This window comes from Sceloporus undulatus, chromosome 2, assembly GCF_019175285.1.
Source record: "Sceloporus undulatus isolate JIND9_A2432 ecotype Alabama chromosome 2, SceUnd_v1.1, whole genome shotgun sequence".
Taxonomy (NCBI): domain Eukaryota; kingdom Metazoa; phylum Chordata; class Lepidosauria; order Squamata; family Phrynosomatidae; genus Sceloporus; species Sceloporus undulatus.
This window is the reverse complement of record NC_056523.1, coordinates 285,269,976-285,291,339: the sequence shown is the minus strand read 5'-3', so window position 1 is coordinate 285,291,339 and position 21,364 is coordinate 285,269,976. Positions and strand designations below refer to the sequence as shown.

The 21,364-nt window shown below is 42.7% G+C and overlaps 1 protein-coding gene across 3 annotated transcripts in view; it reads right to left on the bottom strand.

Annotated features, from left to right (window-relative positions):
- The window catches only part of HAPLN1 (hyaluronan and proteoglycan link protein 1), a 70,950-nt gene extending 57,069 nt beyond the window's left edge, over positions 1-13,881 (bottom strand). Inside the window, exon 1 of one of the 3 annotated variants that reach the window (XM_042449744.1) lies at positions 13,753-13,881. The gene's annotated coding sequence lies outside the window, so the exon portion shown is untranslated. Of the gene's footprint in view, positions 1-8,875; positions 8,934-13,752 lie in introns of those variants that run through there. The other 2 variants (XM_042449743.1, XM_042449746.1) reach the window with 2 other exon arrangements.
- Between the last annotated feature and the right edge of the window lie 7,483 nt (positions 13,882-21,364).

Sequence of the window (21,364 nt, the reverse complement as noted above, 5' to 3'; positions counted from 1 at the left end):
AAAGGAGGAAGATGAAGGAGGAAGAAGAGGAGGAAGATGAAGGCAAACAGCAGCAGTAGCAGTGAGGGGCCAAGGAAGATGAGAAAGGAGGAAGATCCGGGGAGGAAGAGGAGGCAAACAGCAGCGGTGGCAGTGATGGGGTGAGGAAGATGAGAAAGCAGGAAGCTCGGGGAGGAAGAGGAGGGAAGCAGCAGCGGCAATCAGGGGGCAAAAGGAAGAGGAGGGATGAGGATAAGGAGGAAGAGGAGGAAGGAGGAAGAGGCGGCGGTGTAGCAGCGGTGTGGGGGGAGAAGAGGAGCAGGAAGGAAAAGGCTGCAGCATGGCAGCAGCCACACTCTCTCAGCCTCAGAGAATGGCCATGGCCAACCCCTCTGAAGTCGGGGTAAATATGAATGCCTATGAAATAATCTGGGTTCCACACCAGGTTATTTCGTAGTGTGAATGACCCAAGGGTATCTACACATTTATCTTTGTAGTATCATTTGAAAACAGCTGTTTGCAAAATGTGTCAGGGATTAAGCCAATGTTTAATTTGTCTTTGACTGGTACTGTTTGTTTTGCATTTAATGTATTTTAGCAGACATCTGTAATTTATTGTACTAGATGTTTGTAGTTCTTGACTTTGTAATTTTTTGATTTTCAATTTTATGTATCTGTATTTGTTATTTTAACCATGTGTTTTTAAATAGAACAGCACCGCCACCAGACCTTTCGTGCGGCGGTGGTGAGGAGGCAGAGCTGCCACGCCGGAGGCCTCCTCGAGGCCTCCACCGCCGCGGAAGAGCCAGATACTGGTTTTAGAGGCCAAGAGGCCCCAGCACCGATATTCAGCCCTTCCGCGGCAGCGGTGACAAGGAGGCTGGGTGACAGTGCGGGAGGCCTTGAAGGCCTCTGGCACTGCTGCTCTCCGTGCCTCCTCTTCGCCACCTCCGCGCTTTTCCTTTCGAAGAGGAGGCATGGACAGCAGCAGCACCAGAGGCCTTCAAGGCCTCCTGCACCGTCACCTGGCCTCCTTGTCGCCGCTGCCGTGGAAAGGCCAAGTGTTGGTGCTGGGGGCCTCTTGGCCTCCAGCACTGTCACCTGCCCCTTCCGCGGCGGCAGAGGCCTCAAGGAGGCCGGATGCTGGCGCTGGAGGCCTTGAAGGCCTCCGGTGCGGCAACTCTACCTCCTCGCCGCCGCCACAGGAAAGGCCAGGTGGCGGTGCTGTTCGGGGCCAAGAGGCCTCCAGCACTGCCATCGGGCCCGCTATGGCGGTGGCATAGAGGCCGAGGCTTGGCCTCCGCCGCCGCCACCTGGCTTTTCCCGCGGCAGCAGTGGCGGCAAGCGGAGGCCTTCAAGGTAAGTAACAGGGAGGGAAGGGAGGGAGGGAGGCAGGGAGGAGGGAAGGGAGGGAGGGAAGGGAGGAGAGGAGAAGGAAGTTGTCCCTAATGGCGGCGCACGTGCACGCGCGCCAGCACTGGGGACAACTTCCCGATTTGCCATCAGCGTATGGTCAAATCCGCAGATGGCAAATCCACCTATAAGAAGGGCTGACTGTATTAGTTATGATGATTAGGACTGTAGGGAGTGACATGAACATTTAGAAGGTTACGGGTTTTCCTCCCATCATCTAAGTAAATATGTAAATTATATATAAAATATTATTGACTACTGCCCCCTACTTCTTTGCAACTCATTGCTCTGACTGCAGAAAGAAAAGACTGTACAAATAATTATTTGAGAGAAAAGTGAAACAAATTTTAATATTTAATTTTAATACAAGCAAAATAGTTATTTTAAAAAAACAGTGACATAAAGATGTTAAGTACTCATGAGTATGTAGAATTATCATTATGTCCTAAATTGTAATGCAAATGATCTTAAAATTCCCAATTATTGTGCGTGAGGCAAGATGTTCTTTTCCTATCAATTTCTATATTGTGTGAGGCAACAAAAAAGTATGCCACTGGGTGGCAGCACAATAAACACCATTTTGTTGTTTTGTGCCTTAAAGTCATACTATGAACATTAAATGTTCATGAGCTGTAAGAAATACTGCAGTTTTAAACAAGAGACAGCAAGAATTTGAATTTAATTATCACGTTGCCTAAAATCCAATGCCTTAAATCAGTGGCCTTAAATGTGTCTTGCATTACATTTGGTCATACATGAGTGGAGTTTGGCCTGCTGGATTCACACACTTGGACTTCCCATTATGTCCAGGCAGCTAACATTCATTCAGCACTCTATTAACTTTTTAGACATGTGCTTTCTAATCACTGTTGACTTGTGGTTTTTCTTAAGCCATGAATACTCAGATGTGTATTTTCTACTTCCTTCCTCTGATAGGGTATTATTGATTCCTGAGGGGATCCATGCCTCAGTGTATAATTCTGAAAGCTGTGCATGCTGGAAATATTTAATAAAGTTTCTTAATTTTTTAAAGCAAGCAAACAAACAACCCCATCCTCCGAAAACCACTTCTTTTTTCAATTTTAACATGACTTTATCTAATCACCCACTGAATTTATCCTTCCACTTATTATAAAACCCATTTCCATTCCAATGGCTTTCCTCCCATTCGCCATCTATTCCCCAACTTCTGGCAAACAATACACACAATTATGTTTAACTCCCAAGTATAGCTATACAAAATCTGATACTGTGACTTGCATTATTATTCATGAGACTGGTGGTTAAATGAATAGGTTTGCATTGTGATGTGAGGTTTTCGGAAATAAGCTTCAAAACAGTAACAGTTGGTACCAGCCTCTAGCCATGCAAACAATGAGGTACCAGTTGTGAATCAATGGGAGATGATGGCCACTGTGCAAAGAAACATAAGCCAACAATAGTGTACAGCCCATAATAATGAGTTATCAATCAGGGAGAACAGCAAAAACAAACTCCCTTTTAGAACAGTTTGTTCGCAGATAAAATCAATATGCATTTTGTATGTAAATATATGCACATACATGCATATGGTTGGATCATGTATCACAAATGGAACATTTTGACAGTAAAAAACAAAAATGTGAACTGCATTACAAGGATATCAAGAGGCAGAATATATATAAAAGGTCCCATTTCCTTTGCCATCTCCAGACAGAACTGGGAAACTTTCCTGCTTGAAAGTCTTAAGAGCTGATGCTAGGGAAGGTAAACTATAGCAAGCTAGTGCCCCAAATGTCTGGCTCAATATAAAGCAGAATCCTATGTTACTAAGTAGCAGCCAAAAACCCTTAAAATTCTCCACTGCTGCAAACTTGTTTATTCTGAACCCCTTGAGCTCAGAAAAAATGTGGGATGCTACATCTACAATCCTAGTTCTCATTAGATATCCCTAGAAAATGCATGCTTTTTTAAATACCATCCTTTCTTAGCCTTTTACCCTGGAGGAGGCCTTGAAATTATTTTCAGATCTCAGGGAACCCATGCATAAAAATTATATCTACAGCTTGTGTGTGTATGTGTGTCTTGTATAGGAGGGCAACCCTGTATTTTCAAACTATTAATAAATAACCATCTATCCTTCTATCAAGACAAATATAGAGAAACCAATTCCTAAATCCACATCAGTCCCTCCAAAAGGAAACTTGCTAACATAACACTGTGACAAGATCTCTTGCTATGGGATAAAATACCAAGATGACATTTATTTTCTAAACAGGAAGAAAACTTTTCTGTTAAACTGTGACATGTAAGCAATGAAGATTATATCTGCTATAAATATAATTGTTTTGTGTGCATTTAATGGAAAGCTTCATACTGCTCCAGGCTTTTTGGCCCTACAAAAGATCTCCATTCTGCCAGGTAGGAAACTGAAGTACAGCACTCTACATCTCTCACCTGTGAAACCAAATCTCTTTTCTCCACACATGAAATCTGAAATCATATGTGTTGGCTTTATTATCTGCTGAGCTATTTTATCAAGTGCAATTTCAATTTGTAAACTTCACTTTTCTAATGACAGAGGAAATTATTGCTCGCCTCAGCCATTAGCTCATGCATCAGACCAACAGGTTATTAAAGTAATATTTCACATCATTTGGTTAAACAAAATGTTTTCCAAGCACTGTGAACAGTCTTCAGGCAGACCATTCATACTGCCTTTTTTATATGTTTGAGTTCACTGCTGTCAGTCATATTCAGGATTTCCACCCTGTTGTATGAATTAAAGGGAAACAACCTGTTCTGAAGCTGAGTGAAGAAGGCAAAGGAAGCTTTCCACACGGTGTTTCATTTATTTTTTTAAATGAACAGTTTCATTCATTTTTCCCAGCATGGCCTAAATCCAGAATAGATCAGACTTGTTGTGCCATGTGCTTTGAGCAAAGTATCACAGAATTTTAGAGATGGTAGGGACCCTTAGCCTTTGATCTGATCCAATTTCTTTCCCAGAAATGAGAGGCAAAGAACATTTCCTACAAAGCAGTAGAACTTCCATACTGCCTTACCAGCGCTTTCTATTACAGTATTTTCAAAGAAGGCATATTCAAAGAGATAAGCAGGTTCATTTGTTTTAATAGTGAAAGAATCCAGTAGCAGTTTTGAGGGACTGAACAGACTGGCCAAAAGGGCCGATGTCTGGGTGAAGTAGGGGCGTGGCAGCTGCATGATGCACACCCTGACTCCAGCCACAAGCCACCGTCACGCCAGCCAACAAACCAACTGCACGGCAGGCAGCATCACAGCACTACTTTGGTGCAGCGTCCAGATTACACATACCAAAAGGAATGCCAGAAAGTGCCACAGTAGTGGCAAAAGAACCCTTTTTCTGGCTCCAAAAGGAGCAGCATTTTCCTGCTTTGGGGGGGGGGGGGGGGCAAAAAAACACCACGGTGTGCGGTTGCCACACCTCCAATCACATTAGCTTCAAATGGGATTTGCCCATTCTTGAAAAGATGCGGGACAAGCCTGGAGAAGCCCGGGTTGCATAAAGGCTGTATACTGCCCAGCGATAGGTGAATGCGATAAGATCTGCCTTAAGAAAGTTACATCCCAGGTATATGCCGGAAGTGGAGGTAATGCAATAATCTCCTGAGTCTCACACTTGCTGCTGGATTGTTTTATTTCTTTTTATTAAGGGCTGATGATTCTCAGCCAGAACTCAGAAAGGTTACATCTTTGAACTACAAGGTCCAGAATTCCCCAGCTTGTATGCAGGGAATCAAAAGCATCATGATGCAGTTAGCTGTAGAAATTGTGGCATGGTTCATGAACAATAGACTAGAATCACAGAATTTGAGCAGGCTTTTTAAGGATATCTACTTCAACTGACTGCTCAGTGCAATAAATCCAAAACTACAGAATCTCCAACAGATGGCTGTCCAATTGCTACTTGCAGACTTCCAATGAGGGACACTTTCCATTCATTTGAGTGACTGGTTCTACAGTTGAATTTCTTACACTGTTAAAATCCTCCTAATATTCAACCATAATTTAAGCCCAGTAGAATGAGTCCTGCCCTTTGGGGGAGCACAGTGCACTCCTATGGGATTGCCCATTAGATATTTGAAGACTACAATGCCTTCTTCATGTTTCAAGTTAAGCATTCCCAGTTCCTGCAACCTCTTGTATATAGGACTTACTTTTCATAATCTTGATTGTCTTTCCTTTATGCCTGCTCCAGTGTGCACTGTGCATATGTCAAACTGGGTAATTAAAAAAATCAAAAATCAAAACTAGAAAATTGTTAATCCACATACCAATTGTTATCCTGTATACAAAATAGCTAATATGTACTAAGCCAAAGGTACCATTATACTATAATGATTATAGAACATAAAAGGGGAGATGAAATAGAATAATAGAAAAATAGAGATGGAAGGGGCCTCATTGCCATTGAGTCCAACCAGTGGTGTCCTTGAGTGGGTATGGGGAGTGTGGACCACACTAGGTGACACCACATAGGAGGAGGGACACTTTGGTTGGGACCTCCTACCACTGCAGCAGAGTGGTGAGCGTGCCACTCATGGCTTTGCCACAGCCCTGGCTTTCTCCCTCAGGAGGGAGCTGAAGTACTAGTGAGAGTGAGCACAGCGGAGGGGCTAGTGAGCCCCCTATGGCTTTGTCATTAGCCCAGCTTTCTCCCCAGGAAGGGAGACAGGCCACCAATGAAGCCCCAAGGGGCAAGCAGTGGCCAGGTGTGTGTGTGTGCAGGCCTCTGCTGCCACTCCTCCTTGGCAGCCCCCTCCCCATACCAGGTATCACCAAGCCTGGTGATGCCACTCAGTCCAACCCCCTGTTCAATGCAGGATCTCCTGCTAAAACATTCCCAGCAAGTAGCAGCCCAGCATCTTTTTGAAGACCTCCAGAGAAGGAGATCTCATCACCTGACTAGGCTTCATTGGTTAGTTTGGTTACATGTCTAAGTTACATTGCTGAACTGCCGTTACTGTCAATAACTTCCTTCTAATGTTCGATAGAAATCTATTCTCTGGTAATTTAAAATAGTTAGCTCTGGTCCTACCTTCTGGGTCAGCAGGGAAAAGGCTTGCCCCCTCCTCTCACACGACAAGTCTAGAGGTATTTAAAGAGTGCAACCATGTCATCCCTCAGTATTTTCTTCACCAAGCTGAACATTCCCAGATCCTTCAACCTTTCCTCATAACTTTTATCATCACAATATAGCAGCTGAAAAAAAGAAGGAACCAGAAATGCCACCATGGGAGAGGAGCGGAAGAAGGAAGATAAGAAATGAAGAAAGAGTAGGAGGAGTCTAGAGCATGAAAGTTCAGAGACTGAAGGGTCCCCTCCCCACCTCCATTTTGCGCAATGTAGTTTTGAAAACCCTATTGGTATTGGCTGTAAGTGTTGTCATTTTTAGATAGCTGTATCTAAAACCTGATTTGTAACCCGCTTTGAGAGCCTTTAGGGCTTAAGAGCGGGGTATAAATACCATAAAATAAATAAATAAATAAATAAATAAATAAATAAATGCTTCAGAAACAACAAAGGCCAATCAACTGGCTGATATGGTCAACTAATACTACAGTGATTTTTAGAAGGAGGATTAGTTCTTGAGATAATAAAGCTACCATTGGCTATTAATGTTTTCTTAGAGTTAACTGAATGCAAAATTGGCTACAAATGTGTGTATATGTGTGAATGATAGCAGCGAAATACTGTCATATCCACTAGGTGGCATATGATGACCATAGTTAATATATCATACAGCCACAAAACCTCCCATTCATGGCAGAAAGAAAGACTAGCATTATTAATTTATACCATTGCATCCACTCTGCCCCAATATTTGTTTAGCCAGCTGTTTCCTCTAATCCTGCTTAAACACCATTGATTAAAATCCCAAATACATTCAGATTCTTTTTTACCCCAAAGAACATTTTGTTACTTAAAAATTACAAGCTGCTTTTTCAAGTACCTAACTCTACTTGAACTGCTAACTGTGGAGCCAGAATGTCTAATAATTCCTTAGAAGAAACAAGAGAAGTTTGTGAACTGAAAATGATCCACTAAAACATCTTCAGAATTTCAATATTTTTCTGTATATTTTGATAGACTATCTTTCTGATTTTCACAGGAAGACTCCCACACTTTAACAAACTTAAATCAACAAACACTGCCCAAACTGGGACCAGAATTCCTCCTATGTAACAGAACTTGCCATGCATAAAATAGGATGTAGTGAATATGAAACAGCCCTCAGCTGGTGGGGTCTATGTTATGCAGAGCTTAGTTATACTTGATTATTGGAAAAGGAATTAATTTCAAATACTTCACTATTTGCTAGTAGTTAATTACAAGTTCTGCTAGTAGTATGTTGATTTTATCAGAGATGAAGGCATGATCTATTTCTGCAATGGTGATAGGCTAGTCCAGATTCAACCTAGCTGTGTCACCATTCACTCACACACCCTTTTCTCCTCAGTGCTAACTATAGGTGGTCTTATCCCCTGCTCAATATGCAACATTCATATATTGTAGTTCTTGGCTCGGATATCTGCAACAATAGACTTTTGTATAAATACTTTCCCATCTATGAGTTACAGACTTTCTCACAATGTGTTTCATTGATATCAGTGCTGGGAAAAAATCTGGTGGGGAATCTGTCATAATTGTATTGTGTCACCATGGCCAATAACATAAGCTATCAAGTCTGATAGAATCCAGATCCATTAAAATGCTTTGGGATCTGCAAAACCCCGTACCAGATTGCCCATCCCTATCTGATAACTGAGCACCAAACAAGTCACTGCCACATAATTCCATACATTCCACATAATCAGAAAGGAGGTTCACTGCGCTGAGCACCAAAGATAAAAAACAACAAGGGGAGAGATGTAATTACTTTTAGCACTATAGTAATGAAATGCCATCATGTTTCTAATCACAGTCAGCCACACTCTAAATTCTAACTGAATTAGGTCCACACAACTCCTCCTGTTGTTCTTCTGAATGCATCTGAAGAACCCATTACTAATAAACTATGAGAGACCCTCTCCTGCTTTTTAAGCATGTTTTTTTCTCTTGCTTACTTCACACCCTGCAGCTGCTCCAGTCTGAGTGGGGCAGTCACACTTTATTTCTGCCCTGCCTCTTTCTCAGCATTTCAGCTCCCCCAACATCTAGCCCAAATTCCAACCTTTTCCGCCATTTAGAGCTCCGTGGTTCCTGTTATATTACCAAGGCTCTGTAGGCAATTTACTCCATTGGTTTCCCTACTTGCCCTAACTTCTGATTTCTATCAGTCGCCTAGCCCACTCACAACCCCAGGTTGCCAGGGGATCAGGAGAGGAAGGGAAGGAGCATGGATATGGGCAGCAGAAATAAGCAAGCAATCTGTAGGACTAGCCAGAGAATCACCAGTGAGTGAACCAAGCTTGGTGGGAAGCCAATATCCTCCCTCTGGCCAAGATATCAAGCTACTCACCCAAACAACACCAGAGCCCCCTTCACTCTTCCAGTGGTAACTTGCAAGGTGTTTCTCCTTGCTTCTCTACTGGCAGCAGATACAATTACAACTACAGCCCTTTCTCCTCCTTTTCCCTTCCTACTCCTCCCTGTCTTCCTCTACTCTGGAGCTGGTCCAATCCTGCTCACGCTTCCAATGTATCTGGCACTCTACCCATGTTATCCAATTCTCCTGCTGCCAACTTGGATGGGGAGCAACAGTTTGACAGTTAGGGTCACACCCAGCTGGTTTGATTCTGCACCTTGGAACCCAGCAGCAGGGGGGGGGGGTAGGAGGTGTAGTGAGCACTCCTTCTGTCCCTCATACATTTCAGATGTGAAATGGTATGTTACTTTGGCTTAGGAGCCCACTCTAAACAGTCTCATGGATCTTTTCAGTCATGTCTATTTTCACAACTCACCCCCATCAGGTAATGGTGTAGCATGGACAAACAGGATGGGAGTGGTCTTCACTAGAGGTACCAGCTCAAGTCATGCGTAGTTTTTGGCTAAGATTTTGCTGGATGAGCCTGATTACGGATAACATTGGAAAATGTGACAGTGTGGGATTCACCTTGGCAGTTACAGCAGCATTAAGTGAGAGACAAAGAGTCCATTCTTGCTCATCTTGACTCAGCCCTGCTTCTCTTGAGTTTGCTTTACAAATGCCAAAGAAGGTGAAGGTCAGAGGCGTTAGTGCACAACTGCTAATAGTATTACTGTCCAGCCAAAGTCTTAAAAAATAGAGACTTAATAAGGGTTACCAACTGAATGTCAGCAGTGCCACTTTGACTCTGTCTTGATTCCGGTTCCAGATAACCTGGCCCAGATTTGCAGCAAGAGTACCCCACATCCCTCCATTTCTTGTCACAGTTCTAACAAGGATTCTGGACCAGTTCACACACCTACTCTTCTCAGCCCATTCATTGTCATACCTCACATTTGAAATATTAATCACACCTGAAAAATGGTTGTTGTTGTTATTATTATCATTATAGTTTATTTATATAGCACCGTAAGTTTACACCACACCTTCCATAGTCATCAACCAAGATACAGATAAACCCTGCCTACAGCATACAATCTAAAATCAAAATCAGCAAAAATGATAAAATAACAACTTATAATAATATAACTTGTAAAAAATACATAGCAAATGTTCTGGTGTCCTCTCATATCAATTTGTTCAATGAATCTTCAACATGATGATGCCAATTTTATCATCATTACTAAAGTCTTACAGAAATTAAACAACTTACTAAATAGCAATCTTACCGAAGGACAATGAAGTAAACCTAATAATATTGCAAAGGGTGCTACCTTTCTGGTGGGATTTTAATTTATATTCATCATAGCTTATTTTTTAAAACAAAATTATTTGCAACAGTAAACAGATTCCATTACAAGTTATATAACGGAAGTATTATTTATAATAATTGTCTTCTCAGTAGCTTCTGGTTTGTCTTTTTTATAATTTTGATCTCTCCCTCCTGAATCAGAACACACCCACATGTCAGTGAAAAACTTTACAACAAGCATGTTTTTCTCATTAAAACCACAAGCATAAGAACATTATATTTTGTCTAAACCTTGGGCATAAAGGCTCATTAGTAAGACAGACTCTTGGCACACATGTGCCACAGAGCAGATGTTTCTTCATTGTATCACTGAAGGTTTTAACTTTTATTTCTTTGAAGAGAGCACATATTCAGTAATGAATTTAGGCTTATTGTTTATTTTGCAAGTCTTGTCAGTTTAAGAGTACGTAGTTTAATAGACCATGTTCACTGAACTAAGGAGAGCTGTGCCATTTGATGCTGGCTGGATATCTGCCTCCACTAATGGTTCTGAGCTTATGCACATTAACACCGCAAGCTGATTTCACCATCACCCTGATGTAAGATCATTGCTTGAATGTTGCTGAGTGAAAGAGAGAAACCAGGGAGTTTTATTTTGTGTCCTATGTCAGCTGCTTTGAAAAGAAAGGTGATGGAACACAAATGCCTCCTGTTGTTCAAACACTGGATGACTTCCTCACTGCGACTCTGACTCTCTTCTTGGAAAGAAGATTTCTTCAGAAAACTGATTACTTAGAAAAACCCAGCATGACTCAGTGACAAAAAAGTTCCACTTTTACCTGGACAGTTTTGGAGAGTGACCACCTGGAATGTACAACATTCAGAATTTACTGATTTCAATGGAAAAGTCAGGCAAGAAACAAAGGTTTCTTTCCTTTGAAACTAATGGGACCAAAAAGCACTTCATTATGATCAAATTTACACATGGTGTGTTGTTTTGAACGAATGAATTACAATTGTGGGACTGAACAAGAAAAATATTGTAAAGCACTTTGCAATTAAAAAGTGTTTTATGATGCTAATATACAGAACTAAAGGAATTGAGCAGCTGTGACACTGAAGGGACTAACACTGGTTTAAATCCAGGTCCAAAGGTTTAACAGCTTATTCTGTCAACTTGTCACTTTCTAATCATGCAAGATTTAGTTTTAGAAAACACAGTTATCAAAAGTACGGTACATAATGATACCAATTCTTTTGTCTTCTTGGAATGTGAATTATAAGACATACTGTGCCACATCATACAGATTTTTTCCACACAAGAATTACTAAAACTCATTTTGCTACCACCTTCTTGTTTTGATTTTTTTTACATTCACTGAAGTACTTACAGACTGAACATATTAAACTTACAGATAGTTTTCCATTAAGCTTTTGTCATAAATTGTAATGCATGAATAAAGTACAAATATTTTTTTCAGTTATATTTAGAATTTAGAAAGTTCACTTTTATCACAGCCTATTGAAGCTATAATACATGCCTTTCCAACATGGCAAAATCCTTCCAAAACCATCTAAAATATTTTCCAGATACTTTAGGAACATTAACATCATGGTACACATTACCTGCCATGTCTAGCAAAGAAGAATACCACAACTACTTCCCAGGAAAAAGCTGTAATACATTTAACCCATTCTTAAGAAAACGTGCATTTTTAGGATGAGAATTAAGAAATATTTTGTTCTATTTAAATAAAAAAGTCAGGAAACCAGCTCATTTTAGAATTTTGAGATAATGCTGCTGTGGGTTTACTATTATCATCTGTAAGTATTGAAAAATATGTAACATTTCCCCCCCCAGTAAGACCAAACATTGGAGGCTGTGATCTTTTTATGTCCTGTAGGCAAATAACTGATATTACCTGCATGAAGTAGACTGACAGCTGCCAGAAGCACTTGATTCCCTTTGAGCATGTGCGCAAGAGTGTTCATACAGGTAAACCCTGTTTCTGATCCCATTAAACACTCCCAACTACTGGAGACCAACTGATCTTATTGACAGGTTATGCTAGAGCAGCATTTCTGAACTTGTGGGTTGCAACCACTTTGGGGGTCGAATGACCCTTTCACAGGGACCATTGGAAAACACATATTTATGAAGTAGCAACGAAAATAATTTTGTGGTTGGAGGTCACCACAGTATGAGGGACTGTACTAAAGGGTTGCAGCATTAGGAAGCTTGAGAACCACAATGATAGAGGCTCCTATTTTTTCCAAGTTTTTCCTACCCCTATTTCTCTCAAGAGGACCATTATTAGAAAGAATTTATCTGAGAATCATGGTCTCTGTAGCAGATCCCTTTGCCAACAACAAGTTTCAAGAATTGGCATGGAATGGATCCCCAGTCCTTTCAGCCCTTCATCGCGTATCTCCATATGAAGCAAAGGGGGAAAAGAGGACCAGAGGGATGTTATTTTGGGACTTTAGCAAAGCAACTCATCCGGCATAGGTGCAAAATTCCAAATATCCCTACTAACATTTGGCAGTTCTTGTGGTCCTTGCTTTTTCCTATTTCTTTCAAGTCAGCCACTTGGGCTGTCCTTGGTGAATCTAGTTCTTTTGAACTACTCTTCCCCTGCTCTATGCTGTCTAAAGGCCATTGGACGTCTACCCATACACTTTGGAAGGAATCTGGGTTGGGGAACTTGCTCTCCTTGAATAAAGATGCCTCCAAAGATCTTCCTTTTCATTTAAGGATGCTCAGAAACATTATTGCTTCAATTGGTCACTTGTATTTTAATAAATTGTATTATTATTTTTTAAATTGTAAATACTTTGATTCCTAATTTTTTCAGGGGGGGACAGGATAATGATGATGATGATGATGATGAGTGACTAATAAATTTTAGAAATGAAGAATGAATAGGAATTAAGCAATTTGAGAGCCAGTGTGGTGTAGGGGTTCAAGTGGAGACCAAGGTTCAAATCCTGGATAGAGAAACCCACTTGGTTACCCTGGGCAAGTCACACTCTCTCAGCCTTAGAGGATGGCAACAGCAAACCTTTGTTGAACAAATCTTGCCAAGAAAACCCTGTGATAGAAAGGATTTGAAGGCACACAACAATAACAATTTAGAAGGGGAGAGAAGTGGGAACACTTATCACAGAGTTCAGACAGTATCCTGTTTTCACCTCCAAACTCCACCTTGGAGTTACAAAAGGTAACCTGATGCATCAGAGTTATGTATCAAGTGAAAGGTTCCTCAGAGCAGCCATGTAGGGAAAGAAAAACTCAGCTGTGGGAAAAAGAGAGGAAAGCCCTCTCTTTCCAAAGCCCTCCTCAGAGCTTGAGAAAGTTACCTTTTTTGGACTACAGCTGCCACTGGACTACAGTTGTGCCTACCCCAAAGTAACTTTTCCAACCTCTGGGGGCTGCAGTGAAGGAAAAAAAGTCTGTTTCAAGGGGAACAAAAAGTCTGTTTCCAGGATCCCCTCACAACTGAAGAGCATCCCCCAGAAGCTTATTGGCTGAGAGAGTGGCTGGAGGGGAACCCCTCACCTTTGGCTGCCTTTACCTTGCTCACACTGCTCCAAAGCGACAAGTCTCAGGACTCTGGTCCCTCAGTCCAAAGAGAGGGGCTCTCAGCTTCGTCCGCCTCCAAGCTTTCTTTCTTTCTTTCTTTCTTTCTTTCTTTCTTTCTTCCTTCCTTTCTTTCTTTCTTTCTTCCCGCCCGGCTAAAGGTGCAAGAAAAGTCCCGCTCCAAGGCAAACTCTGGAGAGAACGAGAGAGCGCGGGCGCTGGAGTCCTTTCCCTTTGCCAGAAGGAGGAGGGCTCAGTGGTTACAGCTGGAGGGCAGCTCTCTTCCCACAACCGTCCCCCTCAGAAACGAGGGAGGAGAGCTACACACACACCCCCAACACACACACACACACACACCCAGCCAGTGCCCAAGAGCGTCTCTCAGCCGCCTGTCAAGCCCCGAGCCCCAGTGCCTCCCCTTCCCTCAGGAGGGTCTTCTTGCCAGGTGCCCTGCCCTCTTGGCTCAGGCAGGGGAGGACACCCCTCACGCCACTCGGCCCACACCCCGACCCTCGCCCCCAGGGCAGCCAGGGGGCACACCCTTTCCCCCTCTGGGTGTGTGTGACTGTGGAAGGGCTCCCTGGCAGCAGGGCAAGGAGAGAGCCACACCTGCGAAGAGGACATGAGCCCCTTTCCTCAGGCTGGGCTGCTCTGCCCTCCTCCTCCTCCTTTTCCTAGTCCTCCTCCTCACGCCAACCCCCTCCTTCCTCCCTTTTTCTTCGGATGGAGTGTGTTGAAAATCAGTCCAGGGAAGAGAAATCTTCCTTCCCTCCTCCTTTCTTTCCTTCTTTCTTTCTTTCTTTCTTTCTTTCTTCCCTTCCTTCCTTCTTTCCTTCCATTTCTTCTTGGGACGGTGTATGCTGAACATCAATCCAGGGAAAAGAAGCCCTCCTTCCCTTCCTCCTTTCTTTCTTCTTTCTTCCTTTTCTTCCTTCTTTCCTTCCTCCTTTACTTCCACCTCTTTTTGAGATGGTGTGTGTTGAACATCAATCCAGGGAAGAGAGGCCTGCCTGCATGTCTTCCTTCCTTCCTTCCTTCCTTCCTTCCTTCCTTCCTTCTTTCTTTTTTTTCTTCCTTTCCTTCCATCACTCCTTGGGATGGTGTATGTTGAAATCTATCCAGGGAAGAGAACCCTCCTTCCCTCCTTTCTTTCTCTCCTTCCTTCCTTCCTTCCTTCTTTTCTTACACCTCTTTTTGGGATGGTGTCTGTTGAAAATCAATCCAAGGAAGAGAAGCCTTCCTTCCTTCCCTCCTCCTCTCTCTCTCTCCTTCCTTCCTTCCTTCCTTCCTTCTTTCGTTCTTCACTTCCACCTCTTCCTGGGATGATGTGTGTTGAAAAACAATCCAGGCAAGAGAAGCCTCTGGGCTGGGATGACCACACATCCTCCTTTCCCTTCAAATGTCCTCCATTTGGAGCAGGACTAAGAAACATGCACTTCTATTTCTATGAGTGTTTTGAGCTTTGTTTTGGTCATTTTTCTTGAGAGTCCTACATTTTGTGGCATCTTGTCCTTTGCAGTGAGGACATCTGGTCACCCTGCTCCCTGGAAAACCCAGTCCACCTTTCCAGAGAGTCCCAAATCCTCTGGAAGATGAGGGCTGAGGGGGTGCAGACTCAGGCAGCAGTCCACATTCCTCAGTTTGCCTCTGAACTTCAGTGCAAAGGAGATTGGCATTTGTAGGCCTGGGAACTAGTCTATTATGTTGTTGCAATGCTTGGTCAAGATCGCGTGCCTGAAATCACACAATATATATTTTCTCAGCTGTGCCTAGCCAGAGGAGTCCAGGAGGTGACCTAATTGGTGTAGATCTCTTGATACTATCTGCCTAGCTGTGCATGATATGAAACACACATTTGGAAAAGCAAAGGGGTGGTTAGCAATGCTTTTTATTTTGAAAGAGGAGTAGCTGATTGGCGAGGAACCACAAAATAGCAAACCTTTCCTTTCCAATCTATGCAGCAGAGGTTAGAAAAGGAAAGGAAACTCTCCCATGCATCCCAGATTATTACCCCAGGTCCCCCATCAAAAGTGATAGCATATGGGGGGGGGGGGATTTACTACCTCAGTAGGGAGCCTGCGAGAAGCTGAGTAACTCTGAGGATTATTTTCACCCATGTGAACCAGTACTAACTGTGGGAGGAGGACTCCACCTTTCATGAACAAAGGTACAGTATTATTTGGAAATAGGCAGAAACACAAAGTAACAATTCAGTCTTAAGACACCATACAAGGCTAGCTGAAATAGAAGTAAGGAAATTGGATAATGGAAGCTTAGGGTTGTAGAGGAGGTGAAATTTACTAGTCTTGCAGAGGAATCCACAGAAAGTGAGGTGTGGCTCAGATGCATTTGAGGGCAAGACAGTGAGTGAAAGAGACCCTCTGCCTATATAAGGCTACAGCTGGGGCTAATATTTATACCTGATTTTCCAGCCTTGAAGGTTACTTGATACTGTCTTGTAGTGTAATAAAGACCTGATGATTTTCTCAGGGAATCGACAATGCAATTCCAGAACAACTGATGGTTTTAACTTCAGAGTAACAAAAACATTGATTGGATTTAGGACAACCCCAGTGTGGATGGATAGAGAAATGTGCTGGGAACACGGCAGGGGATAGGTAGGAGATACTGTCTTACTAGCTTTAGTGCAACAATTTTTATCTCCAGTTCAAGAGGATATGCACAAAGCCTGGGGGAGGATGGAATGATCAACAAACCCATTTAACCTTTCTTTTGGTACTACCTAAATCTTTCATATGTCTTCAAGTCAATGGTCTTTCCCATGGGAAACTTCCCTAAGTTTCAAAGGTTATTGTGACCTCTTTAAACATGCCTGGCTCTAGATATGAAAATGTAAAGATCCCCATATACAATGTGAGGGTGTTGCATATGGTAACAGGATCCATCCTGCTACTCTGACAGGCTTTCTGAGATCTCTTACCAGAGAAATATTCAGAAAAGAGGCTGTGGCATCCACTCTCTTGCTTACTTTGGACATTGTGGAGGATTGAGTCCTAGGTGGAAAACAGTATGTGCCACCTGCTCATCTGTTTTTCTCTCTTTATTTTCCCATGCACAAGACCATAGAGGACTGGACCCTGGAGGTGTTGCAGCCTTCCCTTCTCAGCCATCTGAAACACATAATGGTGGAGTTGAGACACACCTAAAGCCAGTGTAGATTAGTGGTTTAGGCATTGCACCATAACTCTGGAGATCAGAGTTGGATCCCCCTCCCCCGGTCATGGAAAACCATTGGGTGACCTTGGGCAAGTCACACACTCTCAGCCGCAGAAAACCCCATGATAGGGTCACTTTAGAGTCACCATAAGTCAGAAACAACTTGAAGGCACACAAATCCTTTGTCCCATGCAAGTGTAAATAGGTAAAGGTTATGACTGCATTTCCAAGGAGAACCAATGTTTTCCTCCCCTCACCCTTCCTAGAAGATTAGGCCCAATTCTTCTTGGTACAGAAGCCACAGAAAGAGAAAGAGGAACAATGCATGGGTCCTGAATGTGCAAATCTTCATGCATTTTATTCATATATATATTATCATTTTTCTCCTTACTGTGAGAAAATCATCAACAACTGGACAAAGACGATTCACAATACATAAATGCATTGGAGGGGTGCATACAAAACAAATTTATTGTATAGAAAATATTGTTTCTCTTGAAGAAACTTGGTTTTCACATAGAAATGGATTTGTTGTTGCTGTTGTTTTGACAGGGAACTTGCTTTCTATGCAGAGAGTACAAATTTCTGTGCAAAAAAAAGCATTCTCTCTCTCTCTCTCTCTCTCTCCCTCTCCCTCTCTCTTTCCTTTTTTATTTTATTTTATTGTGCAGAATAAGTCTTGAACTGTGGTTACATCCATCTAGAAATCTCCTCTTAAGGATTTCTCAGTATTCAGCAATCCCGTTTTTCAACCACTTTTCAAATATTTTAAAAATATTATTTCCATTCGTACACCTGATAGCTTTCTATCTGGTTACTTCTTTCCCAAGATATTTTTCAGCCTCTGGTGAAGGGCCAAGGGAAAAGAGAGAGATTGCTATTTGTTGTTGTGTGCCTTCAAGTTGTTTATATCATGGTGTTTTCTTGGCAAGATTTGTTCAAAGTGGGGTTGTCTTCACCTTCTTCTGAGGCTGAGAGAGTATGACTTACTCAAGAGAGCTTCCATGAACAAGTGGGGATTTGAACCCTGATCTCCAGAGTTGTAATTCAGTGCTCAAACAACTATACCACATTGGCTCTCACACTGATGTTTATTGTTAATTTATTTATAGAATATACAAACCACTCTATAGTGAAGATTTCTCTGTGGTGTGCAAGAGACTGAAGCAAATATAGTATATATCAAAAAATTGCAATAAAACCATGCATTATATATTAATACTGTGGACTGTTTGATGACCTTGCTTTACTCAACTGGATGTTTTCCCTTCAAAATAAAACTACATCCTCAAAATGTGACAGTTTGGAGTTAATAATAATAATAATAATAATAATAATAATAATAATAATTTATATTTACCACCTCTCCAAAGATCGAGGTGGGATTACAGCAGTAAGTAATACAAAGTAGTACAAATAATACAAAATATTCATACATCATTAAAAACTAACACTGAATTTACCAATTCCTATTAGTGTTCTAAAACCTATCTTTCCATAAACAAAGTTGAGAGCGGGTTCTTCTCATTAGCTTTCATACAAAGTCTGTTGGGTAAGCCTGCCGAAAGAGGTCCATTTTGAGTGCTCTCTTAAAGGTAATACCACAGATCTCCTCTGGTAGGCTGTTCCATTGTGTTGGGATTGCTGCTGAAAAGGTCCTGTGGGAAGTTGTGATTAACCTGGTGTTACGATGTTCTAGCAAATACTTCCCTGATGTTCTGAGAGTGCAGGGCGGATTGTGTAGGGAGAGGCGTTCCCGTAAGTAACTCGGGCCCAAGCCATGTAGGGCTTTAAAGGTAATAACCAACTCCTTGTATTGCGCCTGGAAGATAATTGGCAGCCAATGAAGAGATTTTAGCACTGGTGTAATATGGTCAAACCTAGATGTACTGGTAACCAATCTGGCTGTGGCATTTTGAACCAGTTGAAGCTAATGGACTTGATACAAGGGTAGCCCCAAGTAGAGCGCATTACAGAAGTCCAAACAAGAGATTACCAGTGTAAGCACTACTGCTTCTAGGCCTTTTGCTCCAGGTAGGGACACAGTTGGCGTATCAGCCGAAGCTGATACCAGGCACTCCTATCAGTTACATCTATATGAGATGACAACTGTAAAGATGAATCAAGGAGCACTCCCAAACTCCGAACTTCATCCTTTGGGGGAAGTGTGACCCCATCCAGAACAAGCTGACAAATCTCCTTTCCCTGACTTGGGGCACCTATCGCGAGTACTTCCGTTTTCTCTCAATTCAGCTTGAGTTTGTTTTCTCTCATCCAGCCCATTACCAAACCAAGGCAGGCCTCTAGAGGAGAGATGCCATCCTTAGTCACTGCAGTAGTCAATGACATGGAGAGATAGATTGGGGTGTCATCAGCATACTGATAACACTGCACCCCATGCCTCCGGATGATCTCTCCCAGCGGCTTCATGTAAATGTTGAATAGCATTGGGGACAGTATCGCACCTTGAGGGACACCCGATATGAGCTCCCTCTTGGTTGAATAGCTGTCCCCAAGCGACACCATCTGGACCCTGCCTCCAATGCCCAACTCCCTCAGGCAATCCAGAAGGATACCGTGGTCAATGGTATCGAAGGCCATTGAGATGTCCAAAAGCACCAGCAGGGTCACACTTCCCCTGTTGATGGCCAGACGGAGATCATCGACTAAGGCAACCATGGCAGTCTCAACCCCATATCCCGCCCTGAAGCCGGTTTGAAATGGGTCCAAAGAATCGGCTTCATCCAAGATAACTTGGAGCTAGGAGGCGACTGCCCTCTCTATGACTTTGCCCAAGAATGGTAAAAGGGAGACTGGTCTGTAGTTATTCCTTGCCAAGAGATCTAGGGAGGGTTTTTTTAAAAAGTGGCTTGACGATTGCCTGCTTTAATTGTGATGGAAATTTTCCCTCCCTGAGGGACACATTAATTATAGATTGCAATAGTATTTTTGTTGCATCCCCTCCCTGGACAGTCAACCAGGATGGGCAAGGATAGAGGGGGCATGTTGTCTTCCTTACGCTACCAAGAATCATCGGTATTTACAAACTCAAATTGATCCAGTCTAACGTAGTCCATAGAGTCAATGGACACCTCTCTTTCTGTCTCTGTTATAATGCCCACATCCAGATCGGCCCTTATCTGAGAGATTTTATCCATGAAAAAGTTGTTAAAAGTATCACAGCAGGCCTTAGTTGGTTGTAGTAGTAGGTTTAGGGTAGGAGGCAATTGAGTTAGCTCTTTAACTACCCTAAACGCTTTGCTGGACGAAACTCTGCAGATGCAATATGTGTAGCACAGAATGAATTTTTTGCTGCATCTATTGCCACTCTGTAAGAAGCCAATAAGGTCTCAAGGAGTGTCTTGTCAGATAAGAGTCAATGTTTCCGCCAGCACCACTCTAGTCGTTGCACAGTCCACTTCATTTTTCAAAGATCTTTGTGTACCATGGTTTTTTGTTAGAAGTGGGCTGGTAAGGACGCTCAGGAGTGTTTATGGCCTTGGTAAGATTGTGATTCCAGGTATCAACCAAGGCTTCAGCAGAATTGCCATCATTTCCCACCATAAAACCCTCTAGAGCTTCCTGGAACCTTTTGGGTTCCATTTGCTTTCGAGGGCAGACCATTTTAATGGGTCCTCCACCCCCGAGAGGGATATGGGTAGCGGCCTTTAGTCCTACTTTGACCAAAAAGTGATCTGTCCGTGTCAGGGCAGAGATATAGGTTACCTCTGCCCATGGATGTTCCTGATCCGTACTGAAGACCACATCGAGTATATTACCAGCAGAGTGTGTAGGTCCCGAGACTAATTGGGACAGGCCCATAGAAATCATGGTATTCATGAACTCCTGAGCTGCACCTGTTGGATCTAATGAGCCAGCCTCGAAGGGGATATTGAGGTCTCCCAGTACAAGAAGACTGGGAGACTCCAATACCAGCTCCGAGTCCAGTTGTGTCAGCTTGGCCAGGGAGTCTGTTAGGGTACGGGGTGGATGGTAGACCAACAGAATCCCTAGACTGTCCCTAGCCTTCAAGGTCAGGTAAATACATACGATGTGAGCTGTTTTCCGGATAGGTCTCCTAGTCAAAGTAATGTTACTTTTATGGACCAAGGCAACCCCCCTCCCCTTTGTCTACTTTCCCTAACCTGCTCCTTAACAGCATACCCGGCTGGGAGGGTTTTAGCCCAGATCGCACTGCTATCCCCCCAGCCAGGTTTCCGTAAAACAAGCCAGGTCGGCATTTTCCTCCTCCAATAGGTAATAGATTATATGACTTTTATTCTTCACCGAACTGGCGTTACAGAGGAGCAGGTTTAGGATCTGTGGGGATGACGCTCGGTTCTCTTGGGTTAACAGGGTGAGTGGAAGGCGGGATAGATATTAAGCATCATTCTCGCCTTCCCTTATGGTTTAT